General features: G+C 48.0%; 1 pseudogene; it reads left to right on the forward strand.

The window, feature by feature from the left end:
* The first annotated feature begins 1,960 nt into the window (after positions 1–1,960).
* On the forward strand, positions 1,961–8,276 carry LOC144328552 (uncharacterized; annotated as a pseudogene).
* Positions 8,277–8,605: the final 329 nt, after the last annotated feature.

The following is an 8,605-nucleotide window of genomic DNA, read 5'->3' on the forward strand; positions in this document are numbered from 1 at the left end:
TCTTCTTTCAGATTTTCAACAAAATTCTTCTACGTTATTTCATCAGCCATGTATGGAAGCATCCATCCAGAGTGTGGTCATCTTCAACTAAAGCATCAAGCAGGTGACGGCATTCAGATTTGTGGGGATTCTGCTGATAACACATTGCTTAGATGCTTTTAGCTAGGATACAAAGTAAATAGCCACAGGATGACATGAAATGCACCCGTTGTTTCTTTCTTTTCAGCACTGTTAAATTATGGTTTGTTTTCTCAGTTATATTCAATATCCGTACATTTTCATACCTTTGCTCTCTTCCCCAAACATGTAATTTCCTCCACATTTGAACAACCAATAATCTTGATGCATCATCCAAGTATAGAAAGTGATCTGTTCTCTTAAGAGACTTCTTAAACCATGTCAAATATGAAAGGAAATACATCTGTGGAGTAAAATCAATTTGTTCGATAGACTGCGGTTCTCAACCTGTGGGTCCCTAGATGTCATTGGAATACAACTACCATCATTCCTGACCACAGATCATGCTGGCTATGAATGATGGGGGTTGTAGTCCAACAACATCTGGGGAACCACAGGCTGAGAAACACTGCCACAGAATATTAAAATTTTTGAATATATTTTCCACACAAAGCCAAAACGTATTCTGTGGCATCCCCATCTCAAATGGTGGTATGTCTCTCTATAACTGGATCGCCTGAGCCCTCCTCACTCCCACAAATATTGCAACCGTTCCCTATGACGCAATAATGAAATGGCTGAAGGGGCACTTCTTGCCACAGCCCTCGGTGGTAGCGTGTCACAACGCCTTCTATGCAAAGCAGCAGATGCCCAGAGAAACCATAACTGGATATGTGACCTCCCTCCACCAGGCTGCCCGGCTCGGCAACTTCAAAGAGCTGGAGAATCTAACCCAAGATGGCTTTGTGGGTGGCCTGATGGACGAGAAGCTGCAGCAGAGTCTCTATGCCAAGAAGGACCTGAAGATCCAGGTCACCCTAGAGGAGGCTCTAGCAAGTGAAGCTACTGAGAGGTCAGCACAAGGATTCAAGTCAAACATGTCATCCCAACTGAGGGTCCACCACGAGGACCTCACTGATGACTCAGAATCCAACCAGGAGGATGTACACCAAGTGCATCAGCGCTCACAAGCTGCATGCCCACCAAGACAGCATCATTCAGAAGAGGGGAACTGTGCAAGCTGAGGGGAGAGCCACGAGCGGAGGACTTGCCGTTTCCGCTACACAGAATGCCGACAATGCAGAAAAGTGGGACACATCGCCCGGGTGTGCCACGCCCCCCCCCCATCGTTTCAAACCAGATGGCTGACCAAGAGTCCCAGGCCCTGTGGTCCGATACACCAAGGCAACTCAACGGAGATCACAGACTGTCAGGTATACCAGTTGCCTTTCTAATGCAGAAAAATTTTACATCGAGGTACACATAGAGGGAGCCCCGTGCCGTATGGAGCTTGATACAGACTCAACTCTGTCCATAATCTCGGCACGGACATTAAGGAAATTGTTTCCCAGTGCTTAGGCCTGACCCATTCACCCTCTGGGACTTCCAAAAATGCAAAGGTCCCCACGATGGGGGTGGGAACCTTCAATGTACAATATTGAGGGCAGAAGCGGCGATTGGACTTGATTGTGGTCAAGGCTCCCTACGTTAGCTTACTGGGGTTGGCGTGGTTTGGACCGCTGGTGCTAGCCATCACTGGGGTGAACCACACCAGCTCCCACATGGATGTGGACGCCATCTGCAAATAGTTTCCAGAGGTTTTTGGCGGAGTACTGGGATGATATACTGGTCCCCCGTTGGCCTACAACTAGACCCTGCCATACGACCCATCAGGTTCAAGGCCCGCCGGGTCCTGTTCACCCTTAAACTCTGCATCAATGATGAATTAGACTGGCTCATGGAGCAAGGAGTGAGTGAGTCGGTGCCTAACACCCCCGGGTAAATGCCAATCGTCACACCTGTCAAGCTCAATGGCTCAGTCCACATCTGCACAGACTACAAATATACCATAAACAAGGCCCTTACGGCTCATACATACCTGGTGCCAGTGGTCATCCATGGCCTCACCACCCTGGCGGGGCCTAAGATTTTTGGCAAGCTGGACCTGGCCCAGGCCTATCAGTAGTTGCTAGTGGACTAGGGCACCGCCGAGGCACAGATGATTGTAATTCACAGGGGAGTGTCAAGCGTCCGAAATTTTGTGTCAGCGTGGTGTCAGCCATATTCCAAAATTGACTGGACTCTCTCCTCAAAGGAATTCCTGCCATCCCCCCCTTCTTCTATGATGTGTTGGTTACCGGGGCCACGCCGGGAAAGTTCGGGGACTGACTCTGCACCGTCCTGCACCGTTTTCAGACTGCCGGCATAAGGTGAAGCGGGGCAAGAGTCTGCTAGGCGTGCAACAGGTGAATTTTCTAAAATTTATGGTGGACACAGATAGAGGCCCTGGGAAAATCATTCAGAAGTGCCAACCACAAGTCTGGAAATGACTGTGCACAACTTAGACATGCATTGACACACTGAATGGCCGTTTTGATAGTAAGGAAAACATTGTGCATGCAGAGTAGCCCAAATGTGGGGATACAAGTTAAGCCCCAGAGAAGTCAAGAGCTGGTACAAGAAGATGGTTTGAGTTATGCACTGATCTTCAGGAGGGCTGTGAATGTGTTTAGTGACATTCATTGCTGCGAAATGAATGCTGGGAGTGAGTGGAAGAGGGGTCCAGATAATCTACATGGAATGTCCATCCAATTGTATGAACAATCTTTGAATTCCCATGTTATATGTGAGGTTTCTGAGAAATTCAAGTCTTCATTTGGATACCTTCCTATGCTTTACTGATGCAATTGTTCCTACGTATTGCCCCGAAGCTCAAGTGGCCCTGATGCCAAGTTGAATATGAAAGATGTGTACTATCTGTCAAAATTACTTTGTGTTTCTGAAAGACAGATGATCTGGTTACAACACTGAATATATGTATTTAATAACTACAATGTCCACGTTGCAGAAACTTAATTGTACCCATACCTCTGAGGCTAAATGCATTTATAACAGCTTAATTTGTGCATATAGAAATTTTTAGGCTGAAATTTAGGCTGAACTGTTGTTGTTGTTGTTGTTGTTTAGTCATTTAGTCGTGCCCGACTCTTCGTGACCCCATGGACCAGAACACGCCAGGCACTCCTGTCGTCCATTGCCTCCCGCAGTTTGGTCAGACTCATGTTTCTAGCTTCGATAACACTGTCCAACCAACTGTTTTGGGTCAACATTTTTCAGCATTTTGAGATTGGGTCTCTCTTTTCAGCTTCTCATGCTTAAGATGCCCCAAGGTGCTTGGTTGCTTTCACGTCAACAGGCACACACTGCTACTACCCAAATACGAAATACAAACCTAAATAAAATACCGCATAGAGGTCTTGAGAATAGCACATCCTATCATGCCAAAACAAATGATAATCCACTATTTCTCTGTGTTACACAGATGTAGAAAAAAATAAGTATGAGTTCCAAAAGAAAACAGAAGGAAAAAACAGTGTCAGCTACCCAGATACTAGAATAGTTAAACCAAACCTATTTAACCACTCCCACAAAAATTGTAGTTATATTTATCTGCGGCACAGTTATGAAAAACCAAAGAAGCTTCTTTTCTGTTCCATTTTCCCTTGGTCCATCCCAGATACCCATCAATGCGGTTTTATATATTTGTTATTTAATTCATAAATTTCATAGTTTTGAAAAGCCTCCACCCCGTCTTCGGCTCATGTGAGCCTGAGACAGGGTGGGGGCTTTGTTAAACTGTTCCTGACTCCCAGCTATGCAGAACCCAGTGCCTCATTCATGAGCCAGTGAGGCGTCAGGGCTTGCTTACCTGGGGGGGGGGGGGCAGGAGCAGTATAATGCTCATGTTATGTACTAAGCTTGGATCCTAGAACAATAAGCAAGAAGGATCCTAGAATGCAACAACTGATTGGCTTGCAGGAAAAGATCAATAGGGCTCCAGGAGGGAAGCAGAATCAGCCAATCAGATGGGACTCATTGTGTAAATAATGTATATAAAAGTCTGAGGTTTGGGGAGCAATTCAATCAGTGTTTTACAAGCTGCAATAAAGAGCATGAAATCACTACAGGACTACAGGTATATTTCACTAGTGACAAGGATGGGATCCTGCTGAGCTGTCTGCCTCAGTCACTGTTTTACAAGCTGCAATAAAGAGCATGAAATCACTACAAGACTCCAAGTATATTTTGGGGGGCCGCTAGAGGCACATTGGAAAATGGCCAACAATACCATCTCTCTGGCTCACACGTGGTAATTAAGAGGCTGATATGGGAGTATGCAGCCTCCCTTGTTACCCCAAGGGAATGGGGAATGCTGCCTCACCTGTGGTTGCTATAAATCACCCCCGGATTCGAAAGAAGGGGGTGAGGGCACTAGGCGCACAGCCCTCGTGTTGGACGGCTCTCCCGGACGCTGTCTCTGATTGCGCGGCCTGGTTGCAGGAGCTCAAAATAAACGATTAGAGAGAAGCAAATGCACATATTTTGAGTGAAGATCGGGAGTTAAGAATGCTAATTGAAGTGACCTCTGTGAAGTGGAGCGACGGGCTGGATTCAACAATATATCAAGAAGAAGATACATCAAAGGGTCAGTATGTTGGAACGGGACTGAAAGGGGGGGGACTTTTCTTTTTTTATCTTATGTGAGCACCCAGCAATCCTCCCCCCAAGAAGAATCGTTACAATTACTGATTACAAGCAGGATGATTAAGAACTGTGTGGAAATAAATTACTAATCAAAGACATGGCTTGTAGAATATTTGGAAAGGAATGAAAGGCCTTTGGAGTGATGCAGTTATAAAAAGAGACTCGTTAGGGCAGGCCTGGCTACAGGATTGATTATCGAGGGGGAGGAGACCATGGCTTGCTATTATATCAGACTGTGAGTTTGACCTGGCAGAACCCCCTAAGAAGATTGAAGAGAAACTGACTGGCCTGTGAGGATTAATGGGCAGAATTTAAGAATGTTTTGTACGGAAGTGCAGAAATGGCGTCTGTCTGTTTGAATATGGCTCTTGGAGGAATAGAAAATCCACACAGGATATAACAACGTCTGTTTTCAACCCGCTTGTGGAGACTACCAGAGGTCACAAAGAAAGGAATATATGACAACAACAAGAAGATGAGGAAAATAATAAAGAGAAGATAGAACAGAACTGTGAATACTATTTGGACAGAACTGTGAACATTAAAGCAGCAGCAAGAGAGATGTTTGGATCCCTTTCTGAGCTCGAAGCAGGGTACCCCCAACAAAAATTTAAAAATTTGGCTGTGTAATTTGGAATTAATGTGATTTGATTGGTTTGTTAATAAAAATTATATTAAAAAAAAGACTCCAAGTATATTTCACTGGTCCAGTTCCTCCTGGAGGCAAAGGATGTCACCGACGCAGCCAAGAAGAGGGCGACCTTCTTCAGCATCTGTGGAGAAGAAACGTTCAAGATCGCCCGAGCCCTCCGAGCCCCCATAAATATCACGACCGTTCCCTATGACACGATAATGGAATGGCTGAAGGGGCACTTCTCACTACAACCCTCGGTGGTAGCGTGTCACAACGCCTTCTATGCAAAGCGGCAGGCCCCCAGAGAAACCATAACTGGGTATGTGACCTCCCTCCGCCAGGCTGCCCGGCTCGGCAACTTCAAAGAGCTGGAGAACCTGAGTCAAGACAGCTTCGTGGGTGGCCTGATGGATGAGAACCTGCAGCGGCGCCTCTACGCCAAGAAGGACCTGAAGTTCCAGGTCACCCTAGAGGAGGCTCTAGCATCTGAAGCTGCTGAGAGGTCAGCGCAAGGATTCAAGTCAAACATGTCATCCCAACTGAGGGTCCACCACGAGGACCTCACTGATGACTCAGAATCCAACCAGGAGGATGTGCACCAAGTGCAGCAGCGCTCACAAGCTGCATGCCCACCAAGACAGCCTCGTTCAGAAGAGGGGAACTGTGCAAGCTGCGGGGAGAGCCATGAACGGAGGACTTCCCATTTCCACTACTCAGAATGCCGACAATGCAGAAAAGTGGGGCACATCGCCTGGGTGTGCCATGCCCCCCCCGCCCGACGTTTCAAACCAAATGGCTGACCAAGAGTCCCAGGCCCTGTGGTCCGATACACCAAGGCAACTCAACGGAGATCACAGACAGTCAGGTATACCAGTTGCCTCTTTCTAATGCAGAAACATTTTACATCGAGGTAAAGATAGAGGGAGCCCCGTGCCGCATGGAGCTTGATACAGACTCAACTCTGTCCATAATCTCGGCACGGACATTAAGAAAATTGTTTCCCAGTGATTAGGCCTGACCCATTCACCCTCCGGGACTTCCAAAAATGCAAAGGTCCCCACGATGGGGGTGGGAACCTTCAATGTACAATACTGAGGGCCGAAGCGGCGATTGGACTTGATTGTGTTCACGGGGCCCTATGTTAGCTTACTGGGGTTGGCGTGGTTTGGGCCGCTGGGGCTAGCCATCACTGGGGTGAACCACACAAGCTCCCATGTGGATGTGGACGCCATCTGCAAAGAGTTTCCAGAGGTTTTTGACAGAGCACTGGGATGAGATACTGGTACCCCGTTGGCCTACAACTAGACCCTGCCGTACGGCCCATCAGCTTCAAGGCCTGCCAGGTCCTGTTCACCCTTAAACTCTGCATCAATGATGAATTAGACTGGCTCGTGGAGCAAGGAGTGCTTGAGCTGGTGCCTAACACCCCCGATAAACGCCAATCGTCACACCCGTCAAGCTCAATGGCTCAGTCCACATCTGCGCAGACTACAAATGTACCACAAACAATGCCCTTACGGCTCATACATACCCGGTGACAGTGGTCATCCATGTCCTCGACACCCTGGCGGGGTCTAAGTTTTTTGGCAAGCTGGACCTGGCCCAGGCCAGTGGACTAGGGCACTTCTGAGGCACAGACGATTGTAATTCACAGGGGCGTGTTCCGTGCCAAGCATCTGCAATTTTGTGTCAGCGCGGTTCCAGCCATATTCCAAAATTGAATGGACTCTCTCCTCAAGGGAATTCCCAGCATCATCCCCTTCTTCTATGATGTGTTGGTCACCGGGGCTATGCCGGGGGAGTTCGGGGGCTGACTCTGCACCGTCCTGCACTGTTTCCAGACTGTCGGCCTCAAGGTGAAGCGGGGTAAGTGTCTGCTAGGAGTGCAACAGGTGGATTTTCTAGGATTTATGGTGGACACAGATAGATAGAGTCCACCCAACTGGGGACAAGGTGCAGGCTATTTGTGACACCCCAGCAACTAAGTGTAAGGTGGAACTCCAGGCCTTCTTGGGACTATTGAACTTTGACCATGCCTTCTTACTCCACAAGGCAGTGGTAGCGGAGCTGCTACACAGACTGCTTGACAAGCGGGCCCCTTGTTTGTGGGGGCAGTGCCAGGAGGCTGTGTTTCAAGCAGTCAAAGATCTGCTTGTCTCAAACTCAGTCCTGGAGCACTTTGACAAGAGGTTGCAACTTCTGGATGAAAGAGAGGTGCCAGTAGCTTACTTTTCCCAGACCCTATCCACTCCAGAGGAATTATTCGCAAATAAAGAGGGCCTGGCAATCGTGAAGGAAGTAAATAAATTTCACGGTTTCTTGTATGGGCATGTTGGGATTTTGAATACGTGCAGCTTAACACAGAGTCAGTTAGGTGTTGGCCGACAGCCAAGGCAGTGTAAAGGAGTAAAATCTGCCTGGAGATATAGAGGCCTGGAGACAGCTCCAGGATTGGTCAAGCTCTCTCACGGGAATAATGATTTATGGCCTTCTGACTGGAATGTGTTAGTACAGCGTAGAGCGTTGAGAATTGAGTGTTAATGTAAGAGTCATGTGGTGAGAGAGTTAGTTAAAGATCCACGTTCTGTTCCTGTGAATAGTAACTTGAAGTCCAATGTATATATTAAACACCTATAAGTAACAAATTACTGGTTCCTGTTTCGTCCAACCTGCCTGCAACTGATTGCTTTTGTGAACTCTGCATATACTCTGTTAAGGTCTGGGTAAGGTCCTGCAACAGGTCTTTACCGTCGTGACAGACCACAAGCCACTGCTTGGCCTATTTGCCCCCAAGAAGCAGACCCCTGAGGTACTGTCACCCCGCGTCCTCAGGTGGTCGATTTTCCTCACCAGCTACCAGTATACACGGGCCCACCAAGGGGACTGGGAGTACCGCCTCGCTGCATTTGAACGCCACTGAGATCAACTATGGTGGTCATTCCTGGGTGGGAAACAGCGAGAAGGGCTGGACAGAGGAATCCCAAGGGGATAGCAGAAGGGTGAGGCCCATAGAGCAGGAGAAGCGGGTAAGGGATGCAGAACTAGGAAGTCCAGAAGTGACCCCTGAGGCTGAGCAGCCACAAGAACCAGTTCCACGATTGAATGGACCAGCAGCACCGGACCCAACGGCTCCATCACAGCCGGCAGCCCCAAAGCAAGAGCCAGAACCAGGAAAACCCCTACCGAGAGGCACCCAAGACCACAACGCATACGTAGGTGACGAGCATACTTCAATGACTAGGAATGCTA

Source organism: Podarcis muralis, chromosome 7 (assembly GCF_964188315.1).
Source record: "Podarcis muralis chromosome 7, rPodMur119.hap1.1, whole genome shotgun sequence".
Lineage (NCBI taxonomy): Eukaryota > Metazoa > Chordata > Lepidosauria > Squamata > Lacertidae > Podarcis > Podarcis muralis.